At 36.4% G+C, this 18187-nt stretch overlaps 1 pseudogene; it reads right to left on the bottom strand.

Moving 5' to 3' along the window:
• Window positions 1-238: 238 nt before the first annotated feature.
• LOC105994868 lies at window positions 239-1552 on the bottom strand (annotated as a pseudogene).
• Between the last annotated feature and the right edge of the window lie 16635 nt (window positions 1553-18187).

Below are 18187 nucleotides of genomic sequence, written 5' to 3'. Positions count from 1 at the left end.
CCCAAGATTAATTTCATATCAGTTGCTCTATTTACACTTCTCATTTAATTCAGGAAGTGATTTGATGGACTGTGTAGCCTTCACTGGCAGACAAGTTTGCCAGACCTATGAGAGGACAACCACTTTTTTGATTGTCCATGACATCTATGATTTATTTTTATTTGTTTATAGTGAAAATACCATACAGAGAGGTTACAATTCCATGGGCAAGGTAATGAGTACATTTCTTATCAAGCAGTCAGTCCAGCAAAGTCCCATAGATCCACGTGTTCACATGCAGTTTCCTCCCAGCCTCCATCATGAATAAGCCAGCAGTCAAACCACCTAAGATCTTCTTGACACTTACTATGAAATGAACACTTTTCCCAGGAAATTTGTTTCTTCTTGCTGGATCTGGTCAATCAGAAAATTCTATAAGAACTTGTCTTTGATCTCAACACGTTGGTGAAGCCATCTTCTCAGAGATGTTTGTCTTTCTGGAACATCTTTTCTGCTGATACGATCAATGTGAATTTTTTGGACATTCTTTGCATAGAAAACCTGATAGGTACAGAGGCTCCTCCGGCTGCTACGACTTCGCACTCTTCCCTTTGTAAACCACTGTAACGTCGTCAATGGCATTGAGGTAACTCTTCAGAGAGACCAAAGCAACGCGAGTTGCCTTTAATCTTGGAGTCAGCACATGTTTGAACACCAGAAGGCCCTGTCAGGCAGCAAATGACTGACTAGCAGTTAGGAGTTTTGCTTTTCCTGGGAAAAATCACAAGGTACAATGGCATTCCAGCTTTCATGTAGCTCTGTAGCTTGCTCCTCACCTTGTTATCATTACATTTGGCATTTCATAGATTCCTCCATGCCTGGACAGTACCACCTGTACAAGGGCAGCCTCTTTTATTTATATTTTTTATTTATTTTTTTATTGTGAAAATACTGTACAGAGGGGTTACAATTACATGGGCAAGATAATGAGTACATTTCTTATCAAGCATTGTAGCCTCCTCCTTTGTTTCCCCTTCCCATCCTCTCTCTGCCCCCCCTCCCAATCCTCCTGTCCCCCCACCAAAGTTGTAAAGTTCATTTTCAACATAACAACTTGTACATCTCATTGTTGCAATGGGTCCACCTGTATCCCTATTTAAACGACTTGTTTTTCCCCTTCCCCTCCACAAATTATACAGCCTCTTTAGACTGTCTTTCAGCACGTAGCGCATGCGTCCATGAGCATTCTGCCTGATGGCCAAAACAGCAGCAACAATCCAGTCCATTCTGCTTTGATGATTCGACAAATACATTATATTCTCTTTAATTAATTAATGTATTTATTGGCAGATCTCCAGATAGCAATATCTTCACCCCGGTGTAGTTCTTGGAGAAGAAGAGCAGCACATTCTGGTAGACACAGTATTGCTGATCGTCCACCAGCTGGGAGCAGGGCAGAGAGCTGTCGCTTGGCTCTGCATAGGAGCAGATAGGTGGGTGCTGAGCCCAGGACCACGATCCCCGGGAGCAGATAGTGCCCTGAGAACCAGTGTGGCAGCAGGGACAGTAGCATCCTCCTGACACCACTTAGGCGGCTCTGCTCACAGTCCCTGCCCGCCCAGCATGGTCCAGGCCAGGCCTCCAGGACTTGCCTCCCACGGGCTGCCAATCGCCGCTCAAAGCTGGGCCTTGCTGGGCCACCCTCCCCAGGCTCCAGGCCCAGGCCTCAAAGAGGCTGAGCCCAGCGCCTACTCCCCGCCTCCACCCCCTCCTCCTGGGCTGTGTAAAGGCAGGTGGCAGGGAGTAAGCGGCCCAAGTCACTGTCACCCGAGGCTCTGCAACCCCCTACCCACAGTGGGAACACTCCAGAAGTCATACTTCCTCGAGGAACTCTTCCTAGGACAAGTTTTAAATTGAAATAGTTGCTATGTCTCATTGGCTTTGAGTCCTGAGGAGGGAATGTTAATACTCTAGTTACTTCCCCTCATTTGCTCTAGACTTTTATCTTGGCTAGAACATGAGAAAAATTTTGACTAAGACAGTTACTGTAAAATTCCTTTCATCTGAGTCAAAAATATAAAATAGTAGAGCTTCCTGACAGGTATGTTAGCCTCAACAATATCTTAAGTTTTCCCAATGTTTAGAAAGTTTTTTTTAAGATAACACTAGTCTTTGTCAATCAACTATTTATCGCATATTATTAAAATGAAGAGTTTCCAAAATTCAGTGCTAGGTTTGGTTTGAAGATTGAAATAACTCTCTCCCTCCCCCACCTCCTCCCTCTCTCTCTTCCCCTCTCCTGCTCTCTCTCTTTCTATCTGAAAGCATCTACTATATATTTGAAAATATTATTATTTTGCAGAAGAAGATACTGTGATCAGAACAAAATTTTTTAATCAAGTTGACTTACATTCACTGATTCACCGAAGCATGTGGCAACTCTCCATCATTTCTTCCCCAGAAAGCACATCTATTCAGTTTCCTGGGCTGGGGGCATTTGACTGCTTCTTCTAGAAAAATTTCAAAACAGGTTTTAAAGCTGTTAATAGTGAATGAGTATATTTTTATTATAAAAACAAGCCAATGTATAGTTTATGTTATTAATGAGAACTGAGAAAACTCATTTTTTAATTTTTGACAATGTATGTTCATAGATTTCTTTCATTATTAACTGTGGAAGCTGGAGAAGTAAGTACAGTTCATTTATTTCTTCTGTGGTTAGTCTTAGTCACTTTCATGTTTTACCTGTTCTGAGGTTGCAATTTCACAGGCTCATTTTTTTTTAGAAAATGAAACGAATATTCTCAGTTTTACAGCTTTCTTAAAGCCCTAGGCAAAGGCAGGAAGTTATGATGGTTCACTTTCTCAGTTTAAAACACTGATTCAGGTGAGTAGTTGGTATTTATTTTTTACATTTCTTCATTGTGGCTCAAGGTGCTGATTATCCTAAAATGAAGTAATAATTTTCTTAATTCAGACCTTGCTGTAATGTCCCAATGATCTATCTTATAAACAGAAAAGAAAACACTGTACCAGATTTTACTTATAATCACTTCTCTTCAATTCACCATCTACTACCTGATTATAAAAGGAACATTACATTGGAGTATTATAACCAAGACATTGGTGTCTAAGTAATAGAAACTGAACTCAAAGAAGAAAAAAAAAAAGAAAAATACCATATCCCTGACAACTCTACAAGTCCTGAGGTGACCCTGGTTGCTGTGTGTGTGTGTGTGTGTGTGTGTGTGTGTGTGTGTGTGTGTGTGATGGGCAGAAAACACTTACAAGGTAGGCAGATAGATGAAGTTCAACTTTCAAAAAAAAAAGAAGTGGATTTTGGTAGAGGATCTGAAAGAGTATTTTTTTTAACCTAAATAATGGTAAGTGATGTTGAACAGAAAGAAAGAAGTCACTTCCATTACTATAAACTTGTGTAAAAACAAAAATGATAGTGAACTAAATAAGCCATGAATACTCTGGACTAGGACACTAGCTTTATGAATTAAATGTAATAATGATTTTTTAACCACATCCCATTATAAATTCTTTTGAAATTCACTGATCTTAGTCTACTTATAGAAGATTAAAGAAGTAATTTAAAAATTTAAAGATATGCATGGATTTCTTAATGCTTTACATGGATGAAATCCAAGTGCTATTATTTTTACAAATTCCCATGTACACAGAAGCATGACATGTCAAGTAAAATCATTAGAGATATTTTATACTCATCTTACCTTTTGTTTATCTATCAGTTTATCTTGTATTTCTGCATTTTTCTTTTTTTCCCTCCATCCTCTAACAGTGTTCTTTGTTCTGTTACATTCAGATGCCACCATTCATGAGAAAATGGAAACTAGCCTTTAAAGCTGGAGGATCATAAAATGTGATATATAAATTATCCTGTTAGTCTCACACTGATTTTTCTAGATAACTATCATAAGCTATTCTGTTAGTATCATGAAGTTAAGATGATTATGGGATTGCGTTTGTTTAAAAAGAAATGCGGGCTGGGAAGGTGGCTCAGTGGTAGAGCACTTGCCTTGCAAGCCTGAGGCCCTGGGTTCGATTCCTCAGCACCATATAAGCAAAAAGAAAAAAGCCAGAAGTGACTCTGTGGCTCAAGTGGTAGAGCGCTAGCCTTGAGCTGAAGAGCTGAGGGACAGTGCCCAGGCCCAGAGTTCAGGCCCCACCACCAGACCCCCCAAAAAATAAATAAATAAAATAAAAAGAAATGCAAGCATGTAAAGAATGGCTTATGCTAAATGAAGTTAAACTCAGAGAGACAAGGAATAACTTTTCTCTCATAAATTTTATTTAAATTACTAACACATATGAAAATACATACAAGTCCCTATGCCTAAATGCATAAACAGATTGAGTAAAATATGAAAATGTAAAAGAGGAGTCCTTTGGTGTAACTCCTTTGAGCATCTAACTTACAATTTAACAAAACAAATACCAGGAAGATTTGGTATGTTTTCTTGGCAGTAAGGAAGTAAAGGGGAGAAAGGGAAGAAAAATGGAGAGAAGAAAAGTTGTCAAATAGAGTCATAATATGCAATGTACATATCTGAAAATGGGACCAAGTTACTTGAGGGTATAATTGGGCTGGGAAGATGAAGGGAGAATAATGGAAGGGGTGACATTGATCCTAATCAAGATGCACTGTGCTCATAAACTGACATGTTGAATTGAAACCCCTTTGTAAACTACTTAAAGATAATGTTTTAAAGAATAATCAACATAGGAATTATGATAAGAATGAAAGTTGGATGGATCAGTAAAGGGACCATACCTACTGTAGCAACAATGCAAAGGCATTTTTAACCCTGGATTTAAGTGACGATGACAGAAAATTTTTCTAAAACCTTATTTGTATGAGAAATATACAAAATGTATGATATCTATATAATTAATAGCATAAAACATTACATTAATTGTGTTCTGCAGGATAGGTGGTGAATCTTGAGGAAGCAGTATGATCTCTTCAATTGTGGGTTTAAAAAAATGGCAAGCAGATTGGTCTTACCTACATTTTCTTTTGGCTATTCTTTTCCCATAACATTTACTCTGTGATATATGTATTGTCAGCCATGGAGACCTTATTACTGATAGTATTCTACTTTAATCTTTTACTGTTAACCTTAGTGATAGCTATGTGATACTACAGCTAACACTCAGATCTGAGTCTCTGGGTCTCAGTGCTTTAGGGTAGACTTCATTCATTTTCCAGGATTAAAAAGTTTCTGCTACCAAATGATATTGATAGATATAGATACCAACATACATATAGATATGCATGGTGAGAAGGGACGAGGCTAAAACTTACTTTGGTAGTTTTGAGTCAAAGACAAAATCAGCTTTTCATTTGCATAATACATTGACAGCTGTCACACCTTTAAAAATCCCCCAGGCAATAGTACTGCAGACTGCTTTATTTAATATTCCAAATCTGCATATACTGATAATACTTTAGCTCTCCTTAAACTTTGTGACTTTTTCTGACTTTCCTCCTGGTGGTCTTTTTAGAGACATTCTTCAATAATCATATAGTAGAAAAAAGGTTGGCGTAGACTACTCAATCATTAGAATAAAGATGGGAATTCCAGTGCTTCCTCCAATAGACTACACTAGAAGATATAAGTGCCCCCAAATAATACCCAACAGTTAATAATTACATACATTAAGAGTCAACCCATAGACTGTTATTTGGGGCTCTGACCCAGAAAATTTTAGCTGATCCTTAAAAAATAAGTCTTTATTCCAAAAATATAATGCCTTGAATTAATCATATATTTAGTAACTAGAAAGTGACTTGAACTAAGATTTGAATTTCTTGAACTCAATTTTTGGTTTAATGCTTTAGGTTTTTATCATAATTATGGTTTTATTTTTGGCCAAGAATTTCTTATTATGTATTATGATTGACACAATTTCTCTTTTATGTGTTAACAAAAAAAGTTGTTTCTTAACATTCCTTCCCACATTACTAGCCTAATGCTGTTACTATCTTTATCATTTATGCAATGGACTTGAATGTAGAGTGTCTCAGGACTTTTAGTTATTTTAGCTAACAAATTCTAGAGTAAATGTGAATATGTCTTGATTTCTAATAAAAATCTTATTCTTTCATGTATATATCCATATATATGTGTATATATGAAGAATATATATACACACATATATGGATATAAACATATACATATACATATATATATATATATATATATATATATATATATATATTTAAGTCAGGCTATTCTTTCCCCTAATAAGAGAATCACCATATGGTGTTGAAAGGAAATCATACTCAATTCCCATAGGAATATTTTTCTTCCTGTTAAAAATATTACTTACATAGCACTCAGTTAAGTGCTTCACACTCCTCATTTATTATTCATAGCTCCCCCAGTAGTTAAAGGGATACGATATGCCTAATTTCTACCTTGGGGGAAATGGTCCTATTGTAAAATGAAACCAGGGTTACAAGTAAATGTACTTAATAGACAAATGGGCACTGCTGTGTAGACTTTCCTTTGGTCTTGGTGGCTACTGTTCTCTAACTTCTTGCTTCAGTTTTCTAACTTCTTTATCCTTGAAAAGATTAACCTTACTTGAACAATAATTGAAATTGAAATTCATTAAAATTTAACCAATACTAACCCTCTCTTAAAGGAAAATTACTCCTTTTGCCTGCGGTCAAAATGATGGTTCTGTTATGTTTACTAAGGATCCAGAGTGGTGATTCCAGCTATCTTCATAAACAAGAAGGAATATCCAATTGGGGCAATGTCTTGAAAACTCAGTTCAAATAATTGTCTGGTGACGATTGTCAATTATTTAGTATTGTCTCTTTAATAAAATGATAAATTGTGGTATACACACACACACACACACACACACACACACACACACACACACACACACACATATATACCCATCATGTAAAAACTATGGTTTACAATATAATATTTTTTATGTTCTTAGCAAAATGCCATTTATGATTTTTTTTATTTTTTTGGTCATGGGGCTTGATCTCTGGGCCTGGGCATTGTCCCTCAGCTCTTCAGCTCAAGGCCAGTGGTCTACCACTTGAGCCACAGTGTCACTGAAGGTTTTCTGGTGGTTTACTGGTGGTAAGAGTCTGCCTTGGCTGGCTTTGAACTGCAATCCTTAGATCTCAGCCTCCTGAGTACTAAGATTATAGGCGTGAGCCATCAGTGCGTGGACATTTGTGATTTTTTTATTCAACAGAATATATTGACAAAATCAGACACATTCAATGTGTACAACCTGATCGTTTAGCATAAGTATACATTGCATAATGATAACCAAAATCAAATTGATTAACAAAGATATCACTGTAGTCAGGTGAGGTGAGGACACTAGCAATCTCATCAAATTTTAAGAAAATAATGTAGCAGTTATTAACTATAGATAATATTCTATAGGCATAATAAAATTTGGACTCTTACATCAAAATTTCCCAATATTTTTCATATTACCCCATAGCTGCTACATTATAATCTGCTCCTATTATTAGAAATCTGTCAGATTCAACACATAAATCAGATCATATCATGTTTGCCTTTTCATACTTGGCTTAGTTCACTTAATGTAATATTCTCCAGGTTCATTTATGCTGTCACAAGAAACTAGATTACTTCATTTTTATGGCTGAATTATATTCCATGATGTGTGTATCACGGTTGTGTTAGCCATTTGTTTCCACTGGAATTACGTTGTTTGCATATCTCAGCCATGTGCTCAATGATACTTTGTGAGTTTGTTGAATCAGAACTGGAATGTAATTATGGAGGAATCATTATTGTCACTGTATGACCTCAAAGCATTCACTCTCATTTCTTCATCCACAGTTAAGGGATAATAACGGATCACGTATAAGAAACAAAAGAAAAAAACACACGATGGGAGGGATTTACAAGACTGGTGGTTACTGCTTTGCAGTCAGGTTATTCATTTTTGTTGATGGTAGGGGAACTTATCTAATTGTTCCTACGAATGCGTCCATCATTTCTCAGCGTCTTGGCAATGAGGAAGCTAACAACGGCAAAGATATCTGCAAACAGCCGGGAGTGGTGCCAGGAGTGGCACGCAGGCTGAGGCAGGATGATCAAGGTTTGTGTGGCATTCCGGAGTTATAAGCCAAGAGTCTGTATCTGAAAAGAAATAAACAAAAAACAAAACAGAACATCAAAAGGAGACAGTGTTTGTGAATTTATCGTGTTAATGGAAATTTGGTTCTGCTTTCTGTGGATTCAAACTTCGCCACTGTGGACTCAGGCTAATGTCTAATGTTAATAGATACATATATGTCAGTATCAATGTTGTATTCTTCTTACTGAAATATCATGCAATTAATATAATTTGGTGAACATATTGGTAATAATAACACCTAGAAAACTGTCTTGTACATTCTCTGACAATCCTTCAATCTAACTGCTTTAACTGACTTGTATACATACACATGCATACATTATGTACTTATATGGATAAATAAATTTAACACAAATGGATAATCCATGTCTGTCTATCTATCTATCTATCTGTCTGTCTATCTATCTATCTATCATCTATCTGTTAAGTACAGAGACTTGAACTCAGGTCTTTGAACTCATTTGGTCTTTGTGCTCAGAACTGGCACTGTAGCACTTGAAGCATACCTCCAGCTCAGCTTTTTGCTGGTCAGCTTGAGGTGGAATCTTGTGACTTATCTTCGAGGGTTAGCTTTATACTACGATTTTCCAAGTTTCAGGCTCTTGAGTAGCTAGAATTACAGGCATGAACCACCACCATCTAAATCCTATTTTAAATATTTTATTAGTGATTCTAGTTCAGGCAGATTGGAAATCCTGCCATGATTGTTGAACGTGTTCAAAATATAAACTATGATCTTCCAGATTTCAGGCTCTTAAGTAGCTAAACTACAGGCATGAGCTATCACCATCTAAATCCTATTTTAAATACTTTATTAGTGATTCTAGTTCAGACAGATTGTTAATCCTGCTATGATTGTTGAACGTGTTCAAAATAATTTTTTGGGTGTGGAAAAGAAATTCATTTCACCTTAACAGGTGACTGAAGAAGAACTTGAAGAATTCGTTTCTTTTCCTTTCCCATTTCTGGACTTGGTTCCATGGTAAAATTATCCTTATGGATCATTTCATGTACACAAATTCAAGCTAATTCTATAATTCAGTCATAGCATAGTGCTGAGCATGCTTCAGACCTAGGCTCATTTTCTTGTAGCACAAGAAATAAAAGCCATTCACAGAAATGCATAATTTTGAAAATTAGGGCAATCATTCTTAAGCTTCACTCAACATAACAAAACTTCTGGAATATAACTTTCTATTTTTGTGACTTATTTATCCTACCTTTTTATTTTATTGTGCCCCTATATGTGGAGATCAAGATATTATTTAGTATGATTTCTTAATTTTGAATAGTGAATTTTTATGAACAGATTGTATTAGTTAAATGTTAAGCTTTTGATTTTATCACAGAATTCTTGATCATTCCATTTGAAGCTGCAGATTGGGTAGGAATAAAATTCTAAGAGGTGGGCTTTGAAGTTAGAGCACTCCATATAAGTACAGTTTTTCATTTTCTAAGATTATGTTATTAACTCAATCCATTGAAATGCAGATGGAAAGTTTCATGTTTATATAAACCATGGGACATTATTTATGAACTTTGCTTAGTTAAAGATAACAGAATAAACTTTTAGTAACATAATCAAGGATACTGGGGCATGCTTGACACCTTCTTTTGCCTTAGTGAATAATCTTTTAGGCCTTAGTGAGTAATGTCAACTTAGCACCATGGTCCCCATATCCTCTTCTCTTTCTCTCTGTCTGTCTGTCTCTCTAACAAACATACACACATACACATGTGTGTGTTTGTTTGAAAATATGCATACAAATATGTATATGCAATTCATGCCATTTTATAAATCTCTGGTTCTAAAGATTATATATTCAATTATATTCAATCCAAAATTATGAAATACCTTCAAATCTGTTCCAATATACAAGAAAAATGCCATAAATTTTTGTATACTTATTATATGTATATTGTGGAGAGAGGATTAGAGAGAGAGATAGAGAGAGAGACTAGGAGCAAGAGACAGGAGGAGAGAGTGAGAGAAAGACTTGGGATTTTAATGTATTTGTTAATTTTCTTTTAATTGTAATAATAACCAATTTGCCATTCTCAAAATGTTGTACTTGATTTCCTTTCTTCTCTTGTTTTTTAAATGTTCATTAAAGCATGTTAGATTATTTTAGATTAACCTTCCTGCCTGGGAAAACTTAAGAATGTTGAGTATTTCTTTCCTCATATCATTCTGTAAGCAGAATTTACAAACCTAAAACTAAAAACTTGACCTGACAGGGATACATAGATATTTTCTTTCCATGCACAGCATCTCTAAAAACCTCATCATCAACTGAGAGGGAATCTTAGAAGAGCCCTTTTTTATTCCAAAATAATAGATGGGGTTACAGCAGAATGTTAATGTGCAGGTCTTTCCTTTTTCTTCTTAGGTGATGATAGTTGAGGAAGAAAAAAATCATGTAATCTATTGAGTAATAGAAACCACATTACATTGCAAAGTGATTTTACATAATTATCCTTTTCAGTGTTCAAATTTGATTTTATGTAAATCAAGTGATTGTCAAATAGAGATTCTCATGATAATAGTGAAAAGAAAAAAATCTTTGTTAATTTTCTGTCTAGAATAGCATGCCTGAAATATGTGTGTGCCTGTGTGTGTTTGTGTGTGTGTATGTATGTGCACATATGTGCATGCATGTGTGTATATGCGTGTGTGTGTGTGTAACTCTAATGTTTTTCTCTCCCTTTGCAGTTGATAGCTCTGATTTGGGAAGCATTTATTTCAACATAACTGTTGACATTATAATTTCCAAATGGACATTTAATAAGAAGGAATTTGGCTTTGGTTTAGAGTGTTACTTCTGATTAGTTCTGTGAGAATAGAAATCAGAAATATCCCTGTGTACATGTTGAAACTTAACCCTTTGGCTTCCCAGGACCGATCAGTTCCCAATTATTCTGTTTGACTGTAAGTCTGATTGTAAGTAAACTTGCACCAGAGCTACTTTTTTTCTAGATCAGTCTAGACCCAGTTGGGCATATATTTCTAAGTTGTTTTTCACATTATGTGTAAAAATATGTATGCAGAAATTACATGTATATATACATGGCTTTTTTGAGGTATAATTCTTGTATAATGTATTTTGTGTTTTGGAATGAACAAGGAAGTTTTCTTAGCCTGATTTCAAAGCTATACAATCCTCACTACTAACTCTGGCTCATATGTTCCCTCGTCACAATTGAAAGAAGTCTTTCTATTAACGTGTGTTCCCTTCCTCTGTTCAATTAATGTGCTTATTAATTACTAACTTACTTTATTTTTATCAACTTGCCTTTCCTAGATATTTTATATAATAACAATATACAAGGTGTGTTTTTCTCATCTCTGGCTTCCTTTCTTTGGTTTAATATTTTTAAGGTTTTTTTCCCCACCTTATAATATTATTAACACTTCATTGATTTAAATGGCTGAATAATATTTGACTTCATAAATGTACTGCTTTGTGTGTCCATCCATGAAATAATGGATATTTACTTTTTTCACTTTTTAGCTGCTGCAAATAAGACTACTGTGAACATGTTTTTATATGATATGTGTTCAAGTCTCTTGTTATACCTGGAGTGGAAATGCTAAGTCCTGTGGTAAATTTATGCTTACATTTTTTTTCTGCAGTTGTTAAATTCCCAAACTACCACAGCATGTAGAAGGCAAATCTGCAGGTGTTATGCCATAAATCAGATACAAATGCAGTCACGAGAAAACAGAGAAGCCGTATTTTGAGAGGCTGAATTTGCAGTCTTTATTGAAGTTGTGGCTGCCAATTGTCACAAAGACCTGCAGCCAGCAAATACACTTAACACTGATAGGAAACTGAGCCATGGGGGCCAGAGAGGAAAGAACAAAAATAATACCAACTAACCAATTCGGCTCCAATGGAGAGCTGAAGCGGGACTCCAGTAGATGGGAGGGCCAGGAGACAGGACACAAGCAGACAGGAGACTGTGGTATGGCAAAATGGTGCCATAGCTGGTCTTGGCCTAAATAGTGTTAGGGCGGGTGGGCAGGGTCGCAGGAAACTAAGTCCCAGGAACTGGACTGACAGGTTTAGTAACCTATCAGGCAAGTCCTGCCCACCCCCACCCCCCCCACCCCCATCTAGGGATTCAGGCATGCGGACTTCACCTTCCCTCACCATGAAGACAAGATGCCAGACGCTACCAACCACCATGTGTCCGAGATAGTGCAGGCCAAATCTGATCTCCCCAGTTTATAGGAAAACAAAAACAACAAAGTATGGGGTAAAGCTGTATCTATAACTGGCCTTGTAATCTGGCAGCTAGGGATGAAGAAACAACTCCAGGATGTCCTCCCGGATATGTCTCCTCACCATGCTATCTAAATAACATTTTAGAGGAAGGACTCAGTTATAAGAGAGTTCAAGGGGTATTTTAGAGATGAGGTTCCTTTCTGGTTTGCTTGACTCCTCAGAACTTGGCCTGCATCCTGCTTTGCTTGTTGTCTCAATTGCCTGTGGCTAATATCCAGGGGGGTAATTTAGAAATTGTGCAACCTATTTCAACTCAGGCAATACTAGGTGCCTGCTACAGCGGAGGTTTTTAATGTTCCCAGAGGGTTTTCAAATAGGAAGCTTGAGAGAGGAAAATGGCATGCTAATGGAGGATTCGGTGCCAGGAAATCCTGCTCTCCTGCTGTCCCATAGTTACTCCGACCGTTAAGCATTTGTTATTCAGTATTACTGTCAGCCTATTTGATGTTGGTAGCCAGTACCCTCAGTGCAGTTGATGGAAGGGTCCAAATAACTATCCTGAGTGCAGTTGGATGCTGGGAGGACTCTACTCAAACTCAAGGTAGACCAGAAGTTCCAGGTGGTCCTAGATGGGGTAGAAGTAACTAATATTTGTGACAGTGGGTGAGGGGAAATGGGGGTCAATGTATCATTTAGATATGTCACCTTTCTCAGGGAATATTTCCTTATACCTTTTGCTGTTTCATTGCACACACTCATTTGTGCTTATGCACAGGAGTAGTGGAGCTCTTCAGCTTGGTTTTGTTTCACCCCTCACATCCTGGGGGAAAGTTGGTAATGTTTGTTGATGGTTTGTACTGTAACTCCAGATAGGTGCCACTGGCATCTAATACATGGAAGCCAGGAATTCTGAAAATTAAAATGCAGCAATACACAGACAGCCCTGCCACAAGAAAGAATTATCTTCTTTGAAATGTCAGCAGTGCCACAGTTGAGAAACATGAAGCAGAGATTTCAAAGCACATTCGAAGAAGTCTTCTGAAATCCTGGTCTGAATTATTCCTAGGAAATCTCTCAGTCAAATCCAGCTTTCACCTATTTTATTTATGCTTTTTTCATAGAGTACTCTCTAGGATATAATCTCATTCGTCAGAGCCTGGCAAGTCTGAGGAAGTATTTCTTTTTTCGTAGGCTAGTATATCTATAAATGCAAAGGTTATCTTCTAACTATGACCAGTTCTTACGCAGGATTTGAAGAGGACACCAATTATGTTTTCAAAATCCACCACTCAAGAAATCAGCAAGGGAGAACATAACAGTTTATTTATAATTCTTAAGAGCCAAAATATGTTTCTCTATTACCTCTATTTCAGTCAGGTTTATTTCCACTTGTCTTTTCTTCTATCTCTGCCTTCTTGTCATTCTGACTTTTCTTCCTCTCTTTCCTATTTCCTTTCCCTCTTCCCTTTCTCACTCTCTAATTTCTTGCAGCCTCTCTCTCTACATGTTTTCTTTTGTGTTCTGTGAACATTTCTTCCAGTGTATCTCTCTTTGGCTCTTCCCCCCCATCCCTTTCTGTCCTGCTTTGCTCCTATCTTTCATATACTTTGAAGGCAACGAAAGCATTAACATGGACTTTGTTTTTTATTTTAATGTAGTTCTTTGTGTTCTGATTTTCATTCTATGATCAAACTTCTCTCAATTAAAAAGCACACAGTATAAATGGGTATATTATGGGTATATTTTGGTCATGTTTTTCAGCCTTCTTTAGAATTAATGATGAATTGCATTGGACAGCATCATTACTGTCTCCATGATAGGCAGACACTAACTGATCATGTCTCCTAATGTTGGACCATCATCAAAAATAGATTTCTTGACCTTGCCTCAGTTCTCACTTCAAATCCGGAATGAGTATACAGAGGTAAGCCTTTCAGCTCTCATTGTCCTCAGACATATTCTGAGTGGTTGTAAGTCCCTCAAACATAGGAAGTGTTTAAACCTTTGAAAACTATTTCACCTTCTCCACAGTGGGAAAGGCAAACTATAGCTTATGAGTTTCTGTAACTGTAGTCAGTATTAGGTCGAGAGTAACTGTGAAGTTGATACCATGCTGAGCTGTGAGTTCTATGTGCTTATACATTAAACATGTAGGCAGGGTAGTGGTGGTTCAAGTCTTTAATCCTACCTACTGAGGAGTCTGAAGATGGAAGTTTGAAGTTAGTGTGGACAGAAAAATCTATGAGAACCTTATCCCCAATTAACTTGCACAAAGCTGGACATGGACGTGTGGCTCAAGTTGTAGAGCATCAGCACTGAGCAGAAAAGCCAAACAATAGTGAGAAGCCACGATCTCATCTTAGTACTATTGTGCATGTGTGCATGCACACACACATTTACCCACCCACCCACTCACCAATAATTATTAAACATGTAATCTTTAATTTTTGTAACGTTGTGTAAATCTTAAATCCTTGAATGTAGATGAGTTTCAAATTGGTTGGGGCACTGCAAAGATGTCACATGGAAATGCCTAGGAAGACCATATTTAATTTAGTTCTTTTCAGCAACACTAAGATACCGTGTGGTTCTTAGGTTGCTAGGTAGTTAAACTTACCAGAGTTAGAACATCTAAAAATAAATGAAGGAAATGCCACGTAGGGATGACCTTTTGAAAGAAATGTTCTGTGTCTGAGACCTAAAAGTAACCGACAGAGCCATAGGGGTCTGACAAGAAAGCATTAAAAGGAATCCCTGCTGGATGAGGAATGGCTTTCATTTTTTTTCTCCATTGCTAATTGATGACTTTCGCTATTGTTTTAAAAGAAATCTTCTTAGATCCACAGGATTTGAAAGGCTATTCTCTAGGTACAGACAGAAGCTGGCAGCAGGTATGTTCGGAACACAGAGCACATGGTAAAGTTAACAAGAAGAGATCTCTTTTAAAAAGTGACGCTTCTTCTAGAAACTTTAGGAAAATATGTAATCTATTTCCTTTTTTTTTCTTTTGCTACAATTCCCTTTTAAAACTTTCACTTCCAGCATTTTCCAAGCCTGAACTAACTGTTCCACATTATAAAACTTCTCCCCTCTCTCCGCTCCTAAGTCTTCCTTCTGTGGACAGAAATGGCAGTTTTTGTTCCACTTTAGATAATGAGCAAGATGAGCCCAGGTTTCAAGAGGATTTGTGCTATCACTTGACAAAAACAATGAAAGGGAACTTGGATTCATTCCCTGCTTCCTTTTAACTATTTCCTGGAAAGGGTACCCTGGAGCCAGTCACCTACCTCAGAACCGTGAATGAATGGGCAGTTTCTGGGCAGTGTGGTTAAGGCATATTAAATACCAATATTTCAAAGGAAATTATCATCGCAACTTTTAGAGCTCAAAATAATTTTTTAAAGCAGCATGGATATTAGTCTGGTGAACCAATTCAGAATGTAGGATTCGATGGTCAAAACAGAAACAATATAGACTACTAAAGAAACAGGGGCTAATACTTCATTCTGACCTGTTGGAGAAGTCCAGGAGATACACTTAGAAGCTGTAAAGTTCCTGTGGATTTTCTGTCTGTCATCACTCTGATGGAAGCAAAAGTATTTTTGAAAAGTCCTTATCATGAGTGTACTCTGTGGAAAATGAAGGTCTGGCCTGATCTTCATGGGGACTCCTGGGTGATATGGCTCTATGCTCTCAGAAGCTGAAGCTGACTCATCTATTAGTCACTCCATTTTAACCTATTGTCATATTTAATTTTACTTGGCATCGTTCTGTTGGTGATCCTTATTGTTATTTTCAAATTAAATATACAGAAAATAACTATCATTCACGTTCTTGCTACCCACTAACAACTTGCCATTTGAAAATAAAAACTCACTATATTGTTTTGCTACAAAAGTAATTCAAGTTTGTTACAAAGAATCTTTCAAACAGAAACAAAATAAAATTAGGAAAATCACAGCAAATTCCTGTTTATGAGGAAAAAATCTTGTTACTTTGGGGAAATAATATTCAAGGTATAATCCAGATTAATAAGGCAAGAAAAATTTTAACAAATAGTGGATTATACTCTAGATGATTTAAAAAATAATTTTAGTTGAAAACAACAAAAGAGGAAATAAAATTAAGGAGATTGTTGAATTTTTTATTTCTATTCATTTGTTTATTTATTTTTTTGCTATTTTTATTTTTAATGTTTTTTATTGTGAAAATACTGTACAGAGGGGTTACAATCACATGAGCAAGGTAATGAGTACATTTCTTCTCAAGCATTGTTGCCTCCTCCTTTATTTTTCCCCTACTATCCCTTCTCTCCCATCTCTGCAACTAAATTGTAAAGTTCATTTTTCAACATAGTGGTGTCTTGTACATCTCACTGGTACAATGGGTCCACCTGTATCCCTATTTAAACGATTTGTTTTTTCCCTTCCGCTCCCCAAATTATACCAACATCAAATACAGTGAAAACAGGGGTTATACCGTGCAGGAGGGACATACAAAGCAACAAAAAATCACGTGGTACCTTGTAAATACATTAGAAACATGTATCTATAGTAAAAGGTTGTGAGAAGAAATTGCATATGAGGAAAAACATTGGAAAATGAATATCAGAGTCATTATATTTTGTAAAAAAAAAAAAACAATGTGTTTACAATGTTGAACAATTGGTGTCTTGTGAAAAAGAATAGACTTGACCCATTAGCACCTTCTTTCAGGTTTCTTAGTGACATTTCCTGGTTCCTATTACTTATGAAATTTGTTTTAAACTTTCCAGTATTATAAAATTGACATCAAGTTTTGCAACTGTAATGTTATTAACTGTCAGGCAGTCAATGTGTAACTGGCTCAGCTTCACACACTTCTCTGTCTCAGCTCAGTCAAGCACAGGAATGTTGGAACATAATAGGCACCCAATAGTTATTCAGTATATTTAACTCAACATTTTGTGAGCTCAATGAGTAAGTGGCTCCAGTTTATAGAACACATTCCTTATTCATTCCATGGCTTTTATGATTATATCTCAGGCATTCATGTAGTCGCTCACACCTGTATTCTCAACTACGTGGGAAGCAGAGATAGGAAGCAGTTCAAAGATAGGCCTAGCACAATTCTGTCTCAAAGAATAAACCGTGCATAGTGGGATATGTCTATAATCCCAATACATAAAAGTCAGAGGATTGTAGTCTAAGTACTGCCCAGGCTAAACCAAATAACTGTCTGTTCATGTATACCCATCTCTGCAAGATGGCAATGACCTTCCCAGCAGAAAGCAGAACTCTGTCTTTATAGCCTATCAACACTATTTTTAACTTCTAAAATCTGACTGATTAATGCAATATGTCTTAGTGTAATCATCCTTTGTAAATTTTTTCCTGTAAGTTCTTTGATCTGAAATTTTCTGAAACTGCCATTGAATAAGCTCTGGTCATTATTCATTTTATAGATGAGTTCTTTACGATAGACAGCAATTAACATTATACTGGAACATCTTATTTTCTTTAATAACATTTGTTTCTAAATTCTTGAAACTGGATCTGTTTTGTATCTACATTTATTTTGATAACAATTTTTTCACTATCATGGTCTTTCCAATTCTATAGATGTGTATTCAGCTGCTTTATTTATACTAGTCTGATGTTTGTATCAGTTGTGTAGAGAGAATATATAATCTGATCCACTTGATTTTATATCACATAAATTGGGCTGCATATATATATGTATGTGTGTATATACATATATATACATATTCATAAGTACATACTTGTATACATACATATTGTGAGTGTGTAAGTGTT

The sequence above is a fragment of the Dipodomys ordii genome, unplaced genomic scaffold, assembly GCF_000151885.1.
Source record: "Dipodomys ordii isolate 6190 unplaced genomic scaffold, Dord_2.0 Scaffold111, whole genome shotgun sequence".
NCBI lineage: Eukaryota > Metazoa > Chordata > Mammalia > Rodentia > Heteromyidae > Dipodomys > Dipodomys ordii.
Note: the sequence above shows the minus strand (reverse complement) of the source record. Positions and strands in the feature narration are given on the sequence as shown.